Source organism: Lutra lutra, chromosome 1 (genome assembly GCF_902655055.1).
Source record: "Lutra lutra chromosome 1, mLutLut1.2, whole genome shotgun sequence".
In the NCBI taxonomy this organism is placed as follows: domain Eukaryota; kingdom Metazoa; phylum Chordata; class Mammalia; order Carnivora; family Mustelidae; genus Lutra; species Lutra lutra.
Genome location: NC_062278.1, coordinates 182,655,120 through 182,679,392, shown reverse-complemented (window position 1 = coordinate 182,679,392; position 24,273 = coordinate 182,655,120). Strand labels below are relative to the sequence as shown.

At 44.0% G+C, this 24,273-nt stretch overlaps 1 protein-coding gene and 1 long non-coding RNA gene across 2 annotated transcripts in view; one reads left to right on the top strand and one right to left on the bottom strand.

The window, feature by feature from the left end:
- Nucleotides 1-24,273, bottom strand: part of PDZRN3 (PDZ domain containing ring finger 3) — a 246,090-nt gene that overhangs the window by 69,628 nt on the left and 152,189 nt on the right. The window lies entirely within an intron of this gene.
- On the top strand, nucleotides 1,013-22,795 carry LOC125109638 (uncharacterized). Its single transcript, XR_007130316.1, has 3 exons — nucleotides 1,013-1,162; nucleotides 16,734-16,960; nucleotides 22,589-22,795. It is a non-coding gene; the product is annotated as an uncharacterized LOC125109638 (long non-coding RNA).

The following is a 24,273-nucleotide window of genomic DNA, read 5'->3' as shown; positions in this document are numbered from 1 at the left end:
AGTTAATTACAGAACCAGCAGAGGGAGCACAAACCCTGCATAAATAATAACTGTTTCTTCTGAGCTTCTTAAAAACCAGTTGCAGTAGTCGTAGGGAGAAATACATTTAAAACTAAATTACCAGTAGTCAGAAGATGGTCTCTGGTTCCTTAGAATGGTGTTAAGGTAGAAATCCAATATATTGTCCATGCAATTTAGATTCAGATATACGTTGCCTTCTTGGGTATCTAAGAGGGAGAAAGTGTGTGTGTGTGTGTGTGTGTGCGTGTGTGTGTGTGTACATGTACGCTTGTGTGCCTCTTGGTATCATGGTGATACCCTCTCCACTGGTGAATTAAGGTGAGATGATAAGACTTGCCTAGAATTGGCAAATATTTACTTGTTCAACCCTGATATCAGAGCAGCTTTCATTTTAGCTCTTCTCATCCTGATAAAGTACTGAATGAGTAAACCAATTTTATCCTTTTAAGATGCAATTAAGGCTTACATTTAAAGTAGAAGAAAGGTTTGACACAAAATAGCACAATGTCTACTGGTAAAAAAATCATATATTTAAGGAACTATCAGCTGTAAGTACTGCTAAGATTTTTAAATAAATGGCCATATTTTTGAGTTTGAAACAGATGTTGTTGACCTTTTTTTCTGCAACAATAAATTACTGATAGACAGGAAAGAGACTAGGTCCCCAACCAAATAACACTTCCACATAGACATGGAAGAAAAAGGGCACCCTTTTATCGGTCCTTTGATAAGTTGGGTCAATTCCTTTAAAGATAGCTCTGACCGACCACCCACCCACCCACCACCACTGAGGAAGATGTAAAATCCAGCCAAAGAGATAATATAATGAAAGACCTGATTTCTCTGTCATGGATTTCTTCTGTTGATTTTGAGAGGATGGTCTCCCCATCGTTGACATGGGCAAATTAAAAAGGGAAATCATGGAACACATATATTAACATTGAAATTATATGTGTCCTGATATACTACAACAAAATGTTTATTTCAGAAAAGTCTTCTGCGGAAGTGGGGAGGGGAATACACTTCAGCTTTAGCTCACAGTCCGAGAGCTGCCAAGACTCAGGAACAGGGAAAGGGTGTTGATGAAGAGACACTATGTGTTTGGTGAAGAAAGGCCCCAGTGCATGACTGTGTGACTCAGGTGAGAACCCAGTGGGGGTATGATGTGGGCCTGGGCTTCCACTAACCTCTCCATAAGGCCCCGTCCTGCGGGCAGTGGTTCCCGTTATCCTGTTAGCCCATGCCGACCACCCCGGGAAAGTGGACCAGGACAGGCGGCAGCAGACCTGCCATGGAAGCTGGAAAGGCACTCCGGTACAGAGACCTAGAGGCTGGTTATCAATGGGGAAAGACATGCTCTGCCCTGGCCAGCCCCCTACCCCCCGCCTCCCGCTGCCCTACTTTTTATCTTTCTTCTCCCATGAAGGACTCTAAACATAGTGCAGCCTCCAAATGTGGCCCTCATCTATTGGCTGCAGTTTATTTCGGGCGGGTTTGCTTTCCTTATGGACAGGATCAGAGGAACGGGAGGGACCTGGGTGGTCCCAGTGGGCGCGCTCTACTACGGTGCCTGCAGTGATGGTCCTTACTGACCACTCCCAGGTCTGATGTCAACACCTGTCTTTCAGGGACTGATGGCCTCTTAGTGGTGCTTTCTCCCACACTCAAATGTTGCTCTTACAGGGTCAGGTAACTCCCTATGCCTGAATGCTGTGTCTCAGCACAGATATTCGTGAATCCTTTTTTCCATTTAATTGTCTCCCAACATTCTGCATATTTGAGGTTTTAATGGCAAAGCAGAATTTACAGAACTCCTATCATACACCAAACACGGTGTTAGAAGCCTTGGCTGCATGATCTCGATTCTCAGAAGAGCTTTAAGACTTACGCACTCTCACTCTCCTTTTTTTAAAGATTATATATTTATTTATTTAATTGACAGAGATCACAAGTGGGCAGAGAGGCAGGCAGAGAGAGAGAGGGGGAAGCAGACTCCCTGCTGAGCAGAGAGCCCGATGTGGGGCTCGATCCCAGGACCCTGGGATCAAGACCTGAGCTGAAGGCAGAGGTTTTAACCAACTGAGCCACCCAGGTGCCCCATGCACTCTCTTTTATTCCTAGTTCATAGGTGGGGAACCTGGAACTCGAGCAATTAAGCAAGCTGCCCAAGGTCAGCCTGATTATATGTGGTAGTCAGGAATCACATCCGTGTGTCTGTCTCTGTGAGTCCAGGCATGGCCTTCCCATGAGAGCGCAGTGTGTTACCCGTTTCAAGTGAAGAAGGTAGATGATAATGTGCAGGGAAGATGGTAGGATCCATCCGTTATTAGAACTCTCAAACAGACATTGTGGGGATTTTTTTGTTGGTGTTTTAGGCAACCAAAAGTTTGCTGGTTTGGGAAACTAACAGCAAACGAAAATGAGCAAAATAATCCCACTGAAAAAAACTACCAATCAGTGAGAGAATAATGATTGGGAAAATAATGATCTACCATAATGCTAACATTCTCTCCAGTGATCCTTAGTGCCTGTGTCGTGAGTTGTATCCTCCAAGGGAAGGAGCTTTCTTTTCCATCGTGATGGCTAAAGGTCATTACAGACCCAATCAACAAGCTAACTAGCTCCTTATCTGTCGGGGTCATTAAGAACAAAATAAATGGGACCAACTGTCTGAGGCCTCAAATCGTGATTCATCTTAACAATGCACTGAAAACCACAGGTTTTCTATGAATTAAGAAATTTAAAAATTCTCTTCAGGGAGCATATTATGTACCTGGCAAATGTATCCCAATCATTTTCTTTATGATATCATGTTTTCTTTTTTTTTTTTTTTAAAGATTTTATTTATTTATTTGTCATAGAGAGAGAAGCGAGAGTGAGCACAGGCAGACAGAGTGGCAGGCAGAGGCAGAGGGAGAAGCAGGCTCCCTGCCAAGCAAGGAGCCCGATGTGGGACTCGATCCCAGGAAGCCAGGATCATGACCTGAGCCGAAGGCAGCTGCTTAACCAACTGAGCCACTCAGGCGTCCCGATATCATGTTTTCTAAATGAAAAGTTTAACATTGAATGTGATATAAACACACTCTTCCCGAGTTTTCTTAGCTGATCAAGAACAAAGAAAGAAATCAACAATGTTTATTTTCACTCAACAAATGAATTTAACACAGTTTATCTATGGACTACCCATGACTATAGGGATTCATGTTACACATCCTAGCGCTCATTATAACATGTATCAAAGTGGCCTCAGAATGAAGCCGCTGAGAGAGACCAGTACAGCGTCTTGTCTAATCATGCTAGGAAATGACTGAAAATCCTGACCCAATGATTTATTTCAGTAAAAACAGCCAAGCTTGAATAGAGCTACCCATTGGTCAGGCCTCGGCTCTGTGCACACTTGTATCTGTAGCATGTCGCAGCCATTCCTGGCCAATTCTACAGGTAACTCAGGAAGCTATATGAACTCATGATAGGTACTGTAAATGTGGAGAACCCAGAAATCTTTAGAGGAATCCTCTGGACACTTGCCCCACTTTGTTTTATAAACACCAGCGAGATCATGTTAGTGAAACTCATCTCATCAATGTACAAAGCACTGATGCCCACAAATGTGTTTACGTCAAAAAAGTAGGTAGTCTGTTTTACGCATCGGTTTAGAGACACTGTCTCTGCCTCTGTACCCCCAAACACAAGTTAAAGTTCTTGTGGTCATCAGGAAAAGAAATGCAAAATTTCCCCCCATGGATTACTGGCTTGCTTTCTCAGAAAGACCTGAAGATAATATTAACTCATTTGGATGGTTCTATGGACAGCAGATGTCAGAGCACAGACATGTGCACACATGTGAGAAAGTACATGTCACGGCAATGGCCACGTCATCTATGGCTTGAGCTTCCCTGAGGACAGGGGTTCAGCCATGGGGCGGCCACGGAGAGGGCCATAATTCACTCTAGCAGGGCCAGAGCCTGGACAGACTCGTCTTTAATTGCCTGGTTGTCATCTCTGAGATACTCCTGGGTGACATTGTGGCTAGAGTAATGAAGAAAATAAATACACAGAATCCCATAGATTCCAGGATCCTGAAATGCTCTATTTATTTGCTCAATATTCATTAACAAGGAAAAAAATCAAGGTTTCATCTTTCATGTTACGCATCAATGCTGTATATCATCTTTGCTTGAGTGTAAATGGTGATGTGCATTCGTTTAATGATATGAAAAGCAAGATGTCAAAGGCATTATGAATCTGCAGTGATGCTGTTCTACGTGCTCACATTTTTTTTGACCATGGAAGTCTGTAGTTCCAACATAGGGGTAATCAGCTCGAACAGTTTGGATGGTAATTTTGCTCTAGAAGTGTCAAATCATAATTTTGTCACAGAAGTGTCACATAGCTTGTGAACCCTTAAAAAGGAACTTGATTCCATTTAAGGGCTAGAAGTTTTTATCCTATTGTATAATGTCACAAAAAGTCTCAAGCATTTTAGGTTGGGTATAATGGCATGTCGAGAGAAAACCAAGCCTTCACTTGGCCTTCTGATCCCTCTGCCTGTGGTGTTGGAAGTCCTGTCCCATTCTCTCAATTAACAAAAGCAGTGGCCACCACCAGATACCAGGTACACTTGGCCTCCATTATCACATTTAACTTTTTCAATATGCTTTTGCCATAAGCTTTTACTGGTCATGCTTCTGCAAATGAAAATGAGAGGCTTCGAGGGAGGGACTAAGTATTACACATCCTGCATGCACTGGTCTGTCCTGGTTTGGATCACCAAGGACGGAAAGGAAATGGCAGAGAGAAAGGAAAGGATCAAGTCCTAGCCTGGCAAGACAGATGTGCACACATGCGAAGGGAAAAGGCAAGCCTCAGGAAGAACTCGTTATCTTATTGGGGTAGCAGTGGCAGAATTCCTGTTCTCCTGGGGCTCACTGCATTGTGACCTCAAGCAGGCTCTACCTTACTCTGTCAGACTTGGGAAGGAAAGATCTAACAACACTTAGAAGCAGACCTCTGAGACTACCATATGGAACAGTATTTGGGAGCTTACTGGTTACTCAGCGTCAAGAGGTTTTGTCCCGAGGACAACCCAGCTAGTAGCTCAGGGAGCCAATGTACCATTCATGTGCAACTACTTACTGTACATATCGTATCTATATGGCATATAAAGACTTTTATCGTAAGTGGATGTAAAACCTAAAAAATAGAAAAGGGGGTCTCTCTTTCTTTTTAATCTGAAACCCACATTCTGCTTTGCTAGGTTTTGAGAGACCCCTGATCACAAGGTTCTAAGTGGTCCTCGGGTCATGGAACTGTCACATGATGAATCTTAATTACATTGTAATAGAGTATCCACAGAGAACTGGTGTAGCACTGACTGCTTTCCCCACAGAGGCTAGCCTGGCAGCTGGTACTTAGGAGATACTCAGTAACTATTTCATGAAAAATGAAAGATACTTTCTTTCATGTATTTTTAGTTTCTGCATCTTGAAACCGCTCTTCCTACCCATGTCTCTTCCCTCCCCTCAGATCCAGCATCCCCTATGGCAAAAAAAAATCCACTTCCTCAGGCGGGGGGCCGGGGGTAGAGGGTATGAAGTATGAGGGGGCAGAGGGTAGAGGGTATGAACATCCACTAGGACAGGTGGTTCCGGGCTACCGAATCTGAGGGGATTTGGAAAACAAAACCCTAATTAAACAAAGTATCCCTTTCTAATTTGCTAAAAAATACCTCTGAAAGGACCAGAGTTGAAGAACAAAACCATGCCACTGGACTTCCCCAGGATGACGCCAGCTGGGTGTGAGGGTCAGAGAGCGGCTACTGGGAAGTCACAATTATTGTTGGATATTATTTGTGTTTAGTGCCAGAGAAACGATTTTCTTTTTGCAATACCTCCGTCCCGATAAAATTAAGAACTTAGTGTAGGATCCAAATTCCCCCCAAAGGAGTCAGCTTAAAAAAATTTACTAGCTCTCCTGCCACCGGGATTTATGGTTTCTTCTCTAATAGTTACAGTCCGATACACTAGAAGTTTCTTCGGTCACTACACAGATTCATTTATCTTTCTTTTGAAATACACACTGAACATTTTAAACAAATTCTGGCGGTCCAATTTGGCTGAATTTTACATCAAGGAATGAATTGTAAAGTGGCTTTGGCTTTGGGTCTCCAAAACAAGACGACCTTAAAATAAAAACAGATACTGAAGACTGTATTTTCCTGATTGTCAGTCAAGCTAATTACGCTTTACTCTAAAGCTTTGTCTATCAGGCAAGAAAGCAAAAGGCAACTGGGGGCTCTCTCCTTGCACAGCCTGATGTCTGGGAATATAACACCAGTTTTTTCACAGCAGGAGGCTGCTGTAATTGGCAGTTCCATTTTCCCCTACTAGAGGGTAATTCTCAAGCGAAGAAAACACAATGTTAACAAGATTTTACAAATCTGACATATGGTATTCTATCTAAAATGACCAACAAAAGTTCCTTCTCTCCCCAAGCAAACAGTTTTCACTGGATAAGACTATAAGAGAATGTGATAAAAGGGAGTAAAAGCACCTGGAGTTCTTTTAGGGCAACAGTATATCTGCGATCATAAGAAAAAAAGCAACAAGAAATAATAGCAATGAAAGGTAAGCCACTCAGGGTAGTTGTGTCCCAGAGAGGTGTTGATACAATGACAACAAAAACCTCACCTAGAACACCAGGCTTCATTAATGATATGTGGTCATGCCTAGGGCCCTCCAGGCGAGGATTCAGACCCAGGAGAGAATCCTTAGTGAGTCCATTAAAGTGGGGGGTAGGGCTGGTTCACAGTGTGAGTGCACAGGACCTAGAGACGGGTCTTAGCTTATCTTCATCCCTTCCCTAAACACACAGAAACTTTAGAATGAATTTTTAGGGAAGGCCCAATTGCCTTAATGGGAATCCAAAAACTTGTGATCTTAACAGAATTCTTGTTTAAAACCATATACCCCGGGCGCCCAGGTGACTCAGGTAGTTAAATGTCTGCCTTTGGCTCAGGTGATGATCCCAGGGTCCTGGGAGCTAGCCCTGAGCTGGGAACCCCTGTGAAGCAGGGAGTCTGCTTCTCCCTCTGCCCCTCCCCCGTTCATGGGTGCCAGTGCATGCACATGCTCTCTCTCCCTAATAAATAAATCTTTAAAAAAAATTTTAAAAACTCTATATACCCCCCAATGAAGTCTCTGGATTCTTTTTAAATTTTTTTAAACATTTTATTTATTTATTTGATAGACAGAGATTACAAGTAGTCAGAGAGGCAGGCAGACAGAGAGGAGGAAGCAGGCTCCCTGCTGAGCAGAGAGCCTCATGCGGGGCTCGATCCCAGAACCCTGGGATCATGACCTGAGCTGAAGGCAGAGGCTTCAACTCACTGAGCCACCCAGGTGCCCCTCTGGATTCTTTTTTAACTAGATTTTAACAAAGGAATGCAAGAAAGAATACTCTAGTACATAAAAAGCAGAACAGAAACGTACAACAGCTTTTCAGGAAAAGAACAAGGATTTTTCTCCCCCTGTCTCCTGAGCATCATTTCATTCCTTCTTGGTAAGGCATTGGGTAGATTCCAAAGATGGGCAAAAATGGATCCCTAGGAATTCACCCTGGATTTGCCGCTAAGTTAGACACTGTTCATTGTCTGTAGCTCTCATCCAGACACTGTTGTCAGACCTCGTCTGAGGGTACATCTGCGCCCAGCTGCAGAGATGGTGCATGCATGGACTGGAGATTCATTTTTAGGTTGGCGATCTCAAGGGGATTCCAGGAAGGGGTTTATGAGCATTCACAGGCACCAGGTACTAGCAGGAAAGGCACAGAGTCAGGGCAAGTCCTAATTTTCATGGGGAATTAAACTGCTTTTTGTTACCACCTGGTGACACATAATTGACAATCAATGAGAACCTGCCCCGGTGAAGGAAAGAAGGACGGCAAAGCCACTCTTCTGTTTCAGTGCACTCAACAGCACAGACGCTCCACGTTCTCCAGCAACAACATTTGCTTCTCTGGGGAAACTATTTGTGCGTTCCTGTCCATTTCTTCTTTCTTTCTGGGATGTGCTACACTGGTGATTCCCAGTAGCACCTGAGCTATTTTCAATTAGTATAAACACAGGCTTTGAATTAACACTGAATCACGTAACAAAAGAGAGTTTTACTCTCTCCATTGTCTTGCTAGTCTGAGTCTCCAATATGAAAAAGAGGGAATCTCAGTTTGGTGCTGATACAGCTTTTGTACCTGGCTAGTATGTGCTAATCTAAAAGCAAGGCAGGAAGTCAGAGTGCCCAAAGGACACTAGAACCCAGCTAACATCTAATAATGGAATTTCACTGTAATTCATTTTTACAATTATTTCTTCTTCTATGACAAACATCACTGATTCTCCATTCCCAGAAATTAGAGAAAATTTTCACTTAAAACAGTTAGTAATGCTAGATGAAATCAGCAAGTCACAGAAAGACAAATATTCTATGATTCCACTTGTTTGAAGTATCTCAAGTAGTCAAATTCATACACAAAAGAAGTAGTACTGGTTGCCAGGGGTGAGGGCAGAAGGGAACAGAGTTTACTGGGCACAGAGTTTCAGTTTTGCAAGATGAAAACTTCTGTCGATTGGTTGTACTACAATGTAAATATTTTTAGCACTACTGAACGTTGCATGCTTAAAAAATGGTAAAAATGGCAAAATTTATGTGTATTTTACTGCAACCAAAAAAAAAAAAAAAAAAAAAAAGAAGAAGAGAGAAGCAGAGAATGATGTGACTATGGAGAAATGTAACGTTGTGGGCCTGGAAGACAGAGGAGAAGCCACGAACCCAGGAATGCAGACAGCCTGCAAATGCTGGAAAAGGCCAGGAAATGGATCTTTCTCTTGAGCCTCCAGAAAGGAAGATATCTCTGCTAACACCTTGATTCTAACCCAGCAGGACACAGTGCAGACTTCTGTGAGATAATAAATTTGTGTTGTTTTAAGCACCTCTTATCTCCCTACTCCCTGAAAAACACAATCACTCAAATGTATCTTCCTCTGAGTCACTTCAAGCATATTTGGGAATGACAGAGATGAGGTCCACGCCTATAGGAAAACTCTTGAGTGCCTATGAGAACACCTGATGGTTGGTGAACACAAATCCTATCTGTGGGGCTACAGAAGGCAAACAAAGTTTTCCAGGATTATACCCAAGAGGCATCGTGACCATGGGGAGAGATCAAATTAGATGCCAAATACTTTACGTTCAACTCGAACACAGGCAATGGTCTTCAATTATTCAAGGCACCTCCCTCCCAAACTTTCTCACCATGCTGACCGATGGAAATATGAACCAGGAGTTAAGCTGGGGGACAGGAGGCAGCCGTGTTAGATTTATCCCTGGCTTTGCCACGAGCAGCTGCGTTCACCTGGGCTCATCCCCTGCTCTCAGAGTCTTGACTCTGAAATGGGTGAATCAGTATTTCCCTCGAAAGCGCTGCTGTGAGACTCAATCAAAATGCACAGCAACTTTAGGCACATGCCTGGTTCCTATGATTAATATGATTATTACCAGGCATTCGGATTCTACAACACAGCTATCTTCTTTCAGGGAAAACAAAACAAAACAAAACACACCCACCAGATTCAGCACTTCAACATACATTAAGTCTGAGCAACTCCAGCCACCAGTTCTTTGGTATTTTGGGGGGCACGTTATTTGGAGTGATCTAGGATGCCACCATGTCGGGGCAGCCTTGTTCTTGGGGACAGCTCTACCCTCTGGTCAGCTCTGAGTGAAAGTGCCCAGTGCTGTGTGCCGGTTCACTGGGCCACGGCTGTGACGGTGAGGGCACCTAAGAGCTTGAGCCATTGAATGCTGGAGCCTGGCCTGAGTGCTGGGTCTTTCCACAGCTGTCACTTATCAGCAACACAATACGATAGGGATGTGTATTCATCAAATGCTTATTGACTTAAGCTGTTGGTTTTTTTTTTTTTTTAACTTTTTCCTTTTTGTAACATTAGAAAATATTGCTTCTGATTTAAATAGTTTTCTTTGCAGGTTGGAATAAAAAAAACAAAAACAAAAACAACAAAGATCCATTTTCTGAGTGTATTCGATGAATGAAGGTGAGCACTTGGGACCTTAAGGCAGGGTTCCCCAACCCTGGCACTACTGACGTCTTAGGCCAGATGATTCTAGGTTTGTAGACACTGTCCTGTGCTTTGTATGATGTTTAGCAACCCATGGCCTCTACCTGCCAGACGCCACCAGGACCCCTGACCCCAGCTGTGACAACCAGAAATGCTTCCATACATGGCCAAAATAGTCCCCACTGGCAAAATTGCCTTCAGCTGAGACCGACTCCATTGGAGGACGATATCAACTCTGAGATTACTAACAGTAGCTGTTTCCTTAAAAAAAAAATAATTAAAAAATATTTAACACAGAAAGAGCCACAGTTATGGCCACCAGTTGTGAATAATTAAAAAGAAGCATTTATTATTTTTATAGAGTCGCTCAATCCAATAGACAGAAATTAAATGTAATAATAAATAAAACTGCTTTGTAAACTACGAAGTGCGGTGTTCATGATTATTACAATGATACCAGCATGCTCTGGGACTCCACAAAGCAGGGGCCACTTTGAAGAACTGACTTTTTATTAAGCCCGTGCTATGGGTTAGGTACTTTGCTCACACCATCTCATTTGAACTTAAAACTCTGATTTGTATGAACGAGGGAACAAAGGCTCAGGAAATAGAGTAATATGATCAAGGTCATTCAGCCAGTAAAAGATAGTGGCAGGATCTTGAATCTAGGACTGTAACTCTCCAAAGCCCCATTCTCCTCTCCCATGGATGCCAGTCTGGAATGGGAGGGAGATACTCGTATGTTCTCTGACAAGCCCTTCTGGCAACAATGGCACATCTATCTAGAGAAGCCAGCCAGGGCTGGAAGAAATCTACAACCAGGAGCTGAAGCCATCTGAGCTGGTTAATGCAGGCCTAAATTCAGAACCCAAGACCCTATGAGTCAGTTACCCAACCAACCAGTCAAAACCTGACATTTTTAGGGTCCACTCTTAGTACATGCTATTCTTTTTCTTTTGTATTACTTTTGTATTCTTACTCTTTTTCTCCCTCTAAGTATTCAGAAAATTAAGCTTTCATGCCAACAGGAGAAACACACTGCAAATTGACCTAAGTCACAAGAAGGAATTTAGATGCTGGTTTTCAATTTTTGAACTTAGTATTTGTAATGGGTTGAAATGTCTCCCCCAGAACACGTTATATGTCGAATTCCTAAGCCCAAGTCCCTCAGAAGGGACTGTTTCTTTATTTGGAAACAGGGTCTTTACAGAGATCCTCAAGTTATAATGAAGTCATCAGGGTGGGGCCCTGATCCAATATGGCTGGTGTCCTTAAAAAAGGAAGAATTTAGACACAGATGGGAAGAAATATCGGAAGAAGACCAGGTGAAGACAGAACATCAAAGACTGATGACCCCTCAGAAGCTAGAAAGAGGCAAGAGGGAATTTCCCTCTCACCTTCAGAGGGAGCATGGCATTGCCAACACCCTGTTTTTAGACTTCCAGCCTGTAAAACATTGAGATGATAACTTTCTCTTTAAGTCACTGAGTTTGTGACTTCATGGGTGAGGAAAACGAATGTTATGGCAGCCCTAGGAAACTAACACAGTTCCTATTTTATAACCTAATCCATAAGCAGACTTGGGAAAAGGCATATGGCATGTTTTCAGGGGGTTCTAGAATACTGTATTTGCAGGAGTGGAAAGCAGGCTGAGTTGTCTGAGGTGGCTTGTCCACTGAGTTGTGCCCGCCATATGCATTTTTTGGCTTACTGCCATGTAATGACAGGGCCCTCACCCATGCCAACTGGCAGCTGGGCCCCCGTCGGCCTGTCTTCCATCCACCTCCTCAAGGCATGTCTTTTCTAGGTCCCAGGCAAAATGGCCTCCCGGCTTTACCGCGAAGGTTTAGAATGTTTATTCACATGAATTCTAATGGATTTGTAAAACTAACATCTTCAAGTTTCTACTATATAGTTCCATTAACATTTGTATGATGTAAATACGTTTAGAGAAAAAAGGAGGGATATTTATTACACACAGAAACGCCAGTGGCATTAATATTCATGTCCATCTGAAATGTGGGCAAAGACAGGGATAAATGAGTGGGCCGTGGGAAACTAAAACAGCAACAAAAACTTTTCTCAATCTTTTTTGAACTGAAGTATAGCACCGATCTGCTGTCTTGAAGATGACCAGGACAGAGGAAAACCTATTTGCGGAGAGTTAAAAAGTTCACATCTGGCATTAGTAAATCAAGGCAGAAAACACCACCGCTCATCTCCTCGGTGAGCCAGGCCTGGGCCGTCATCTAATTACGGCACTTCTGGCTTTGTTCGGGCTGTCCGCGCCGCATTTGTTTATAGGTGTTCTCTTCTGCAAATCCGCTCGTGGAGGCTCCCCCGTGTCATTTGTCAGGGGCTAAAGAGCCCCAGGCCAAGAGCAGACATTTACTTACAGAATCTTCAGATTCTTTTAAATAGGCCTTTGGGATTTTGCCACTGACTGTTCTGTGGCAAGAGGCTCTGGACATCTTGCACTGGGTGTTTCTTTTAATTGACTAAGCTCGATGTTACTGCTCAGAACCACCGTAACCCACACATGCCCTCGGTCTGAAGCTTCTAATGACCTTTCTCTGGCCCTCCACACATGGCTGAGACAATGCAAACATCATTTGGAAGATGAGTAAATTCAATAACACAATTACAGCTACACCAAAGCGCCATTTATCAAACTTGGACCACAGCACTTTGTCTCTCTTAGAACCTCTGTTTTTCCACGGCCAGGCATTTGGGGAAAGTCACTAATCAATTTAGGAATGATTAAATTGGAATTTGTAACACTTCCCATTATTAAACCTTCAATCTTCATTACGGCAACTTAATGATTACATCATGGCTGAGAAAAACAAATTATGGGTAGCTGGCATCATTCAGAGAGCTACAGTGGCGAGGAAATCGTCAAAACCACCGGAAGGCTAGTATGTGTGGGTGTATGAACAATTGTTGGATGTGTACTAAGGAACACCAAATTGCCATTCACATTAGGTTAAAATATGCATTAAAACTTGACATAGTGTGTTGGCCTTTAGGTATTCTTGTTCTTTTCCTATAGGTTCAGTTGATTAACCTGGGGTGAATGGATGGGAGCCGGGAAGCCCTCTAAAAATCGAAGCAAACCTGGATGTGGGCACATGAGCTTTATTACAAGAGAAAGTTCCTAAGATCATATCTGATTTCTAATGGGGTGCATAAATAGAGGTGGTCTCTATTTAGTAAGGGAAGCCATGTTCTACAGCTTTCCACTCTTACGTTCTTCATAGGCCCGTTTGTCCTCTTTCTACCAAACTCCAGTATTAGCGCTCTGGTCAAAAACTCTTTTATAGGAAATGTTTATTTTCTCAACTCTTTTTAATGAGCTTTCAACGGCTACTACTGCATGCAGATTCTTCGCCATTTCTACCACTCACCATATCCTCTGTGTGCTGGCAGCAGAGAAAACTCAGTAGGGTTACCCATGTGACTTTAGGTACTGACATTCTGATGGATTCTCATTGGGCAGTCAAGAAAGAGGGTGAAATTCAAGGAAGTGGGGGGATCATTAATGACAAGGAGAAAAAGAAAACAGGAATTGGTGTTATACAGGCCCATTTAAACACTATAGAAAGGTAGAGGGTAGATACTGACAACTATGATCATGATGATAAAATAATACTGAGAGTTTATTAGGATTCAGATAAGGTATGTTGATTCAAATTCAATCTTCACTATGAAGCCACTGAAGTATTATTTCCTTATTTTACAGATGAAGAAATGGAGGCTCAGAGAAGTGAGGCGGCTTGCCTGGTTGTGGTAGCTGGCCTCCAAGATGGCTCCCAATGGGCCCAGTCTGGTGTTCACAGTCTTGTCCTCTCCTACAATATATCGAGGCTGGTCTGGGTGACTAATGGAATACAGCAGAAGTGACTGAATGCCACTTCTAAGATTAGCTATGAAAAGATACAAAGGCTTCCTTCACCTTGGGCATTTGCTCATTTGCTCTTGCTCTCAAGGAAGCCAGATATAGTGTCATGAGCAGACCTTCACCATGGTAGAGTCTCTGAGGCCAATAGCCATGGGAGTAAACTTGGAGGTGGGACCCCAGCCCTGACCTGCCTCACAGGACTGCTGCCCCAGTCCACAACCCGAGTATACCCATAGGAGAAACCCTGAATCAGAACTACTCAGCCCTTAACCACTTCAGATTCCTGACATTCAGAAACCATACAGCAGAATTAACATTTGTTGTTTTAAACTACTAGGTTTGGAGGTAATTTGTTAAATAACAATAACTAACATACTAATCACACACCTAGTAAGCAGGAGAGCCTTGATTCAAACCCAAACCTGCCTGGCTCTAGAGTTTATGTCCTTAACCCTCCCTCAATGTCTCTCAATAGTTCCTTTATGCACCTAGCACCTCTTTTATGGGAAAACATAAATTTATTTCTGCTCCCACAGTCACCTTAGTAGGCACTTGTCAAAGTAGCTGTAGTCTTCCCCAGCCTGCCAATCACCAAAGGAAAAGGTCAAAGGTAACACAGTTCATCATCCAGACAGATGGGAGAAATCCCAGTGCTTAGTAGGTGGGCCCTCTCCCTGGCTCTATCAGCTTTGGAAGTTAATTTTATACACACAGGGTTTCTAAAGCAGACTGCTGTGAATGACATTCAGTGGGGAAAATATACCCACATCTCATAATTACCTTATTTATTTAAAAAGGTATAGCAGATTAAACTCGACAAATACCGTCTTCTTCCACCACAGGGTTTACATATTAGAGTAAATCTGATGAACACTTAGGTCACTGTCTTGTGCTCCATCTTCATTTAAAAATGGATGTGGCAAGAAAAACACCTACATTAAAAACACTGTAGATCCGTAACTTCCTTGCAATCTAAGCTTCATTTATGGTGAGAGTGCAGAGCGAGTGCTACTATTACAGTGACAGTATACACTTCTAAGCTCAGAGAATAGAGAGGCATTAAACAAAAGAGGACCAGTGGGATTCCCATCCATTTCAGGCCCTGGGAACAGTCCCTCTTGCCAAGTGAAGGGGGAAAAATGAGCCGTAAGGCATTAAGAAAGGAGCAAGCTGTGAAATGAACCAAGGGGTAGATGGTGCAGTTCATGACCCTGTAGCCTCATAACACAGTCCTTCAGCCACGGGGTCGCTAATGAAGGGCGATGCCTGGAAATTAATGGAGTGGTATGGGGGCGTTCGGGTGAAAATGGGAGCATGGTGAATTTTCTAGCCCTTTCTGCTCAAAGAGTTGGGGCAGAATGGTTATTAAAGCTTCCAACACTTTGATAAGTTAATATTTCACCATTATATGATTAAAATGAGTGAGCCCAGGCATCAAGTACCCAAGCATTTTCTTTTTGAAAAACAGAAGGGATCACTAGTCCTAGGAAGAAGAAAGAGAATAAAGACATGCTCATCCGATTCCGAGCTCTGATGAGGCAAGAGCCTTCATTTTCTTTTGTTTTAATTCAAAAGGCCCCTTTGGCCGAGTGGACCCTGCGAAAATCCTCTAGTGAGAGCTCCCATCCTAATCACGTCCTTCCAAAAGCCTCACAAATAGATATTTACAGCAAATACAAAACGCCAAGCGTGCTGACTTATGAAAGGCGATTTGTTCCGTCTGTGAATTGAGACCTGAAACCTTTCTACTTTCATGTGAGCTGTCATTTTTCTCCCACAAATGAAATGAATAATTCCTCCTCATGGCAGTCAATTTCAAATTCACAGGGTTCCCCCACCCCTGAACCCATTATATTTTGTTGCATAAAACCCATCTCATAAAATAAACCTCTCAAAGTTGTAAATTAAAAAATAAACATTCTTGAGAAAATGTCAAATGCAGGCCTGAGAGAAAGGCCAAAAAATCCATTTAAGGGAATATTGCAGTGAATCCGTCCCCAGAAAATTGGGGGAAAACACTCAGACTGGTGATTGAATATAAATTCACTGCCTTCAGCCAGTTTGTAATGAAATGAACCTTTAGCTAGGGGTTGCTATATACTTTGAGAACGGACTATAAGATGAGCCATGCCTGCGGTGGAGGGAAATCAAAAAATATGTACCAGAATATTAAAATAAAAGCAAGGGTGAACGAATGGCAGAGGGCAAACACAGTATTTGGCACCATCTCTGGGTGTGCAAATAAGAAGTCAAGAAAATACTCCCCCCCCCCACACACACACATGGTAGTTGCATTGACCCTACCAAGTAGACTCATACCAAGTGCTCAGGCTAGTGGGTTTTCAGTGGTACATCCTTAATTCTGGAGAAGTCTTCCTAGGGTCTCTGGTCAGCATCCCCCCTTCACGGCTTGGTACATGCTTCACCTTACTCAGAAACAGAGCACGAACACCACCGTGGCACAAATATCAGCCTCCACGATGGCACCCTCATGCTGCCTTCCGGTATTCACACCCTGTGTTCTCCCCTCCCACACTGTGCCAGGGTTGGTTTGTGTGACCAGCCAGGTAGGGCAGAAGCAACGGTATGTCATTTCCGACATCAGGTTATAAAAGACCCTGCCCTTTCTGTCTTTTGCTCAGTCTCTTTCTTTCTCTTGCTGATCATTTGCCCTGGCAGGGGAAGCCCGTGGACACAGCCTGAGCAGCCCTTCGGAAAAGCCCACATGCTGAGCAACTCGAGGCCTCACACCAATGGCCAGTGGAGACCCGAAGCAGCCTTGGCAACGGCCAGTCGTGGTGAGTAAACCGCGTCAACACAGATCCTCAGTCGAGCCTTCAGAGCGCCACCGTCCAGGTGGACAGCATTTCCAAGCTCACGAGAGACAATGAACCCGGACAACTCAGGTAAGTTTTCCCCAGATTCCTGACCTTCAGAAACGGTAGGACAGCAAATTGTAGTTTTTGTAGAAGCAGTACATTGGGGGATTATTTGTCACACAGCCACTGACAGCTACCACAACCACTGCTGACCCCACATATCGGAGTTCTTGTAACGTACCAGACAGCACGTGCGATGTTTCTCATGAACTATCTCACTTAATCCATCACACACCATACTGAGCAGGTCCTAGGATTCCCAGTGCTCCTTCGCAGGGTTGTAGGAGGATGAGATGACATATAAAGCACTTAGAAGGCACACAGTCAGGACTTTCTAAATGTTAGCTCTCAAGACTATTCATGCTCCCAGTAGAGGAGAAAATCAAGGTTTTGCAAGAGCAAGTGCTCTGCTCTAGATCACACAACAGGGAAGCAGCAAAGAGTTTGACTCCAAGTGTTTCTGGTTCCAAGGCTTGTGTTCTAAAATCAGGAAGCTTCTTGGATAGCGCAGAATTCAGTGAACAAAATGAAACACACATGATAAAAAGTAAATAATTCCTGGATTATCTATGGTCTTGGATTAAAATCCTCTTTGCATGGGATACTAACAGAGCCAACACTATTCCCAAATGCTAAAAAACAAAAACAAAAACAAAAACCCAAAAGAGCCTATAAGAAAATCAGGATTTTTATTTGGTATAAGAATTGTTGAATACCGAGGATATCTGAGCCTGAAACCGGCTAAATGCTGCCATGAGTCAGTAAATGTGTGCCCATCTTTAAGATGAAATCAAGTAAGAGAAAGGTGTGTGTGCATTACTCGGGCTGAATCCTGAACCTGCAGGGACACTAATGGAAGTTTCTGTTGGTAGCTTCCGTCCTAGCTGTAGAATTAAAAACAGTCAAAGAGAGGTCCAGCCCTCTGACGCATGTTGCTTTTTGCCTGGAGTACATCCCAGGTGGGGTTATCATCTCTTTAAGATACTCTATGAAATTAATGAGAAATAACAGAAACTACATGCTGATACTATTTAAAAACACATCTTGACCAAGTCTCATACAGTTGATTAATCAACATACAGCTTTCCTCTTTGGAGTAGAACCTTGGGTTCTACACAATTCAGGGCTGAATGAACATCTGTTCACTCCTGAGATGGACGTATCACGAGCACTTATGGGGTGGGAAACTAACAAATGTGGCTTGAATCCTATTCTACCTTGAAGAATTCTCTCCTCCTCTGAGGTTAGGAAGCCTGATAAAAGGCACTGGCTTTTTGCGAACTCATTTCTTTATGACATCGTCATCATTTATCAAAGTAACCCAGCAACTTCAAAGAAAACTGCCACTGAGAGCATCCATTCTCTTTCAGCCCATGAGGAGGAAAGTTCAATTCCTCCTGTTCATTGGTGTTTTCAAATTGTGAAGGCAGCATTAGTAGAACCAAACCCCAAGGAGACGCTTTTTGCCTGTATACACTTGCCCACAGTCGACCGCCCAAGTTCCTTTTCCACTGTCATTTGGCTGGCCATGTCCCTGTAACTCCCCGAGAACACCTACCAGAGTTAGCCACCAGCCAGCGGGAGCCCCGGGCAGGCCCCCGTCGGAATTGCTCCAACCCAACATCCACAGGGGAGCTCCGCCCGAGAAGCTGATGCCTAGCAGCGTGGCCACCGGGAAGGGCTTCAGAGCGGTCTTTGCAATAAGAGCATCTCTGAAAGGCCCCAGACTTTTCCTGTTCCCCCTTCTCAGACCGTCTGATCAGATGGATGAAGCAGGCCCAGCAACCAGCCCCATGCCCATGCTCCAGACTCATTCTGTCTCCACAAATGTTGTAGACTCTCTTGTATCCGTTTTAAAACAACCAACCAACAAACCGCCAGCCACAGTCATATAGGGCTCCATGTCGTGTGATCTGGCAAAGCGAGAGAGACAGACTGAGTAGGAGGGGCAGACGATGGGAGGAAGAGAAGGAAATCAGGTTATTTGCAAGGGTCCCGGCAGTGCACTGGAATACAGTTTCCAATACAGATGCTGGCACCAGGTGTTCCAATAAACCCTTGGGTTTGTAATGTGATTTTACTGGGGGCAATCCAATTACAGAGAAGTTCAAACCACCATCCTTAGGGTAAGACCTGCAGCCAGGGTCTAACTATTAATAACTCTATTAATACTCCTGCTCACGAGACAAACTGTGTCTGCCCTTGGCTGCTGTGACTGCCTGTCGGAGAGCACCCTGATCCTGACACCAGTGGGGCATGAAGGCCAGCCAGCCCGAGATCAGCCACCGCTGAAGTCACTGTGGTCAAAACTGTGGCCCACAGGTTATAAAGTCCAGCAGAGTTCACGGCTCTCAGAGTGCAGCACGCAGGGGAGCCCTTGGTGATGCGGTGTCCCGCTGCTGAGAAACCCACAGGACCCTTTACAGTCTGCCCCCACCGAAATGGTGTCAGGTAAAGATGCAGGTGAGCAGGTTATCGAACCTCTTGTCCTCTGCACACGTGGGTTTCTCTGCTGGGAAAGGCTTCCTGAAGCTGGTCTGTCTAGCTCTCTGGTAAACCACGCTGAAAGCAGGCTCTGCTTTGTTCTTTCTTGGACATGGTCTCTAGTCAGCTCTTCAAGTCTGACTTAGAAAGAACTCCTGGGACCTCCTCCTTAATCTGCTCCCCACACAGTCCACGCTTGCTTCTGCAACAGCCCTTGGCTCCCTGACAAGAGGCACAGGTATTTCTACCACTTACCACACCACACCGAGGAGGGAGTACCTTCCCTTCCTTGATCCGCACCCTCAGTGGCAACCAGATGATGTTTCAGGCTCAGAAAGTGCTGTTGGACCCACACCTCTGCTCCCAATTCAGTATATTTATAGCGGCTCCTGCTGCTGTGTATGTACGGCTTTCCAAACTACATGTCCTGCAACAGCTTCTGCCCCAGGACAGTAACAGGACAAGCAGCCTCCACACTTTGCTTTCATACAGTTACAGACTATTTATATGCATGAGTTCATGTAACTCTAACAATGTTGTACATTAGTACTTGCATTATTCTGAATTTACAGCCAGGAATTAGCATTTGGGTAAATGACTTGTCCAAGGCCATGAAAGTCTAATAAATGACAGAGGTGGGACCTGGCCCATTCTGTCCTGACCCCGGAATTTGTGCTCTTCACCTATATGGGCATACCTAATTTATCCTTCCAGGCTTCCGAGCCCTTTGCCACGAGGACTGTGTATGGTGATGAGATGTGTCAGAGGGTAAACGGGTCACAGTGCCCATCTAGGAGTGTAGCACTTTGGAGAATAATCTCTCCTCTTAACCTTAAAATAATGAAAAATGGAGATAATACAATTTATTATACTTAATAAAAAGGTCTGATGATAGGCATCTATCTCCTAGAAGACCATGAGCTGGACATATGGAAACCCACTGAGTTCATGGGACGCAAACCACTCCTTCTTACTTCTACCCCTGAAAAAGAAATAAAACAAAATATTCAAATTTATGAACGGGTTGTTCATGGAATTTATAGTGCAATTTTACAAATATAAGGGACATCAGAGATTCTCTAATCCACCTCCCTCACTTTATAGAAGAGGGACAGAAAGGTCCAAGAAAAGTGAAAAAGATGAGCAAAACCACAGAGCTGTGAGTAGAAGCATCTAGATTGAACACAGGTGTCCTCCATCCCAGGATGGGTAATGGGACATCCTTCCCATTATCCAAGCATGGCAAATTGTTTCAACACAAAGGGTGCCTCTGACTGATGGGCAGTGGCTGCCTGGAGTGACACTGTGAAGTCTCTGGAGCCGCAGGGGTGGATGTGGCGGGAGGACGGGATAGGGGAGGGGGGGCTCCAAGGGTAAGAAGGCAGTGAGTGATTAATCACATCTGATGCAGGGATGGGCCAAAAGATGAAAGAGTCAGCTGTTCCCTTCTGAAGTTCTCTATTCACAGAATTGTGTCTGTTTAATTGTAGTGAACTCATAATTTATCTCAAGAGCAATTACATTAATACCATCACAGGATTCTAGTTCATTAGACTGTTACAAATCTATTTCAAAGGGAAAACACCGTTTTGATTTGCAACATGGGATCTCAGAGCCCTGGACTCCTCTTCAGAGGAAAGCCCAAGGAAAGGCAAATGGAGATGAGCTCACTGGAGAGCAACCCAATGGAGAGTCACAAATGCTCATCGTCTTCAACAGTGGCCTTGAGACAGACAAACCCTCTTCTATTTGGCTGCCATTCCACTAGGTTGTGTCAGAATGGCTAAAGCAGACATTTATTACCTGGTTCCTAAAAGTGACACTGACAGTCTTCAACTTTTCTGAAACATCATACACCCTAACATACCCTTGGAATGTACTAAGAGAAAGCTCTGGTCTATTTTGGGATTGCCTTGAGCAAGTTCAACCGAGTACCTAAAGACAATGCAGGGAATGAGGCGCCCACAGGGCTGTCTGGGACGCCCCTCAACTATGAAAGGACCCAGAGTTGTCAGACACCCCTAGACAGTAATACAGCCTTTGATGGATCTTGAACTTACATGGTTTCTGAGGACAGAACACTTCCAGTCTTTCTGCTGGGTAGATCCAGAAACCATCATACTCACCCTGGGGCACTCCTAAGTATCCAACCTCACTCCGACTTTCCTCACTACGGCCAGCATGACTGATCCCTGGACACCAGAGGGCTTAGGGAACTGCTGCTGATGGTTTCCTATTTTGTTATAAGTAAAGTCAACTGTTCTTGTGCATTAGAGAACAAACATGCATACCTTGCCTTTGCTTTATAATCCAGAGTAGAAGATGAAATTTTCCCTCTACTTCAGAGAAGGTGATTAGAGAAGAAATGATTATTATGGTTGTTATAGATACACCAGACACCTGAGCGGCTGACCCAAGCACACAGAAGGGAGAAAGTCACCAAGAAATACCTAAGTGAAGAGCTTTATTCTGAAGCGGTCCGTATGAAGCCATAAAGACGTGCCTTTTTTGAACTCACTCTCCCTGCCTGCAAAGTCAACAGAACGAGGATGCGAGAAACAGCAGTTAACATAAAGCATTTCGGCTGGGCACACTTTTGCGCCCAGGGTGCTCTGTCAATGATGTCTTCACAGTGCTGTCAGTTGTCCCGGGGAAGAAATGTGTCCTGAGCTCACCAACACTGATGAGCTTCCAGAAGAGGAGAAATTTATTTTTTTTAGCTCACCAGTTGTTATGATGACGGCTATGATAAGGCTCTTTCTGGCTTCCTGTCACTATCTCTTGTCTGGGTACCGTGGCTGCACTGTGCTTAGGCAAATATATGCCTATTCTTTTAAAGGGCGAATGTGGAGGGGATGTAAGTTTACTGCATGTGCTATAAAGTGAGGTCGCTTAGCTGGTTGATTGTGTTGTTCACAACACAGAGCCTTATAGAAAAACAATGTGGAAGGATTTAGCAAGAAGCTAGGAATATAACTGTCTACTAAGCATTTGGTCCTGCTTTCTTAGAACCACAGCCTAATCAAGAATTTAGTGTGGGAAAAAAGTCCACTGATGGTATCAGTAAACTCTGCTTCAGAATTAGCAGTGAAACACTCTCTGCTTTTGCTTTTTCCCTGATTTGTTTTCAGAGGATGGACAGAACGTCAATTTTCTTTGTCCGTTTTGTAGGAATGACAAGTACAACCCCATTAAAAGATGAGTTGGGTTTCGCTGACAATGCCAGGAAGGGTGTCCCAGATGGAGGGGACAGTAGACACAGAGGCACAGGACCATGGCACTCCTGGATGGATCTGCACACAGGATGGCTGGTGTGGCAAGCTTTGGTTGGAGGCGACTAGAGAGGTGAGTGGGCTGGGAGAGGCTGGGAAGGGCCTTGGGGATGAGGCTAAGTAATGGGAACAATATAGCGGCCAGAAGAACTTGCCTCCATAAGGAAAAAATGTACCGCAGCACAGTTTTAGAAGAATTTTGACTCCTGGAGAGAGTGTAGCAAAAAGATTACAGGAAGGAGAAAATGGACTAAGGTAGGGACTAAGGAAAGAGGTATAACAATCCTGGCAAAAGTGATGGGAAATCTGTGGTGGAAATGCAGAGGAGGGGATGGATAGGAGAGATAATAACCGGAAGTTAGAACTGGCAGGCACTGACAGGTGAGTGAAGAGGGAGAGTCCAGAACATTTCCAAAGTTTCTAGCTTGAGTGACTGTGGGTGGATAAGGAGGACATCAAGTAAGACTTGGGAGGTAAGAGGGAAAGCAGGACTGTGGCTTATAAACCTTAGGCTTGAGGTACACTGACATTTGAGCAGAGATGTCCCGAAAGACAGGGTACAGATCTGGGTTCTGGAGAACAATGGTTGACTTGGAGTCGCCTAAGTCAGGACTGCCCAGAGTGTGCAGGAGAGAGTTGAGGTCAGAGGAGCTTGGGGGGTGGTTGGTCCAATGCCTCAAGACCCAGGGAAAGAACCGTCAGTGCTTGGTGGGTGTGATGGCAGAAAAGTCCTACGGTGTCATCTGCTGCGAGAGCTTCAGGACAGAGCTAGGGAAAGAAGCCAGGTTGTGACACAGAAAGTCAAAAAAGAAAGCAGGGACAGAATGGTCTTTCAAGATGACTTTCAGATGTTCTTTCCAAGATGACAGTCAAAGAGAGAGAGAGAGAGAGAGAGAGATGAGGCAGTGCCATCATGGGGAGGAAAAGGTGGCCTGGGAAAGGAGTGAAACCCGGAGCCTTGCTATGCCCAGTGGGGTCTCCAGGCCAGGCGCATTAGCATCACGCATGGACTTGTTAAAAATGCAGAATCTCAGGCCTCTCTCTCCAGAGTAAACGAATCAGAATCTGCGCTTTAGCGAGTTTCTCCGCGATGGGTTTGCATATTCAAGTCTGAGAAGCTGGTTGTAAAGGAGGCTTGGACTTCTGTGGCATAGAATGGGGGGCACCTAGGAAGAGGGAGAGCAAACATTCTCCTGCAAAAAGTGCAATTAGATTACAACAGGAGGAGTGATTTTAACCTTAAAATGAAGCCAGAAAGGGCATAGAGTGAATTTAACCTTAAAATGAAGCCAGAAAGGGCATACATCCTAATCTTTCTTCCTTTCCTCCATTTTCCAACAAATATACCTGAGTGATGCAAATAAGCATGACTTTCTCTGGTCTCAGTTCTCTGAACTCGTAAAGTAAGGATAACGAAGAATTATTGAATTAATCGTTAAAAATTAAATTAAATTAATTTTTAACCTCATCAACATGATGGGATAGGAAATACATTCCTCAAATCCTCTTTATATCTTTGTAGAATGAGGCCATTACAGATTCTGAACCAATGACAGAAGGACATTTCAGGAGTTCGGATCGAGT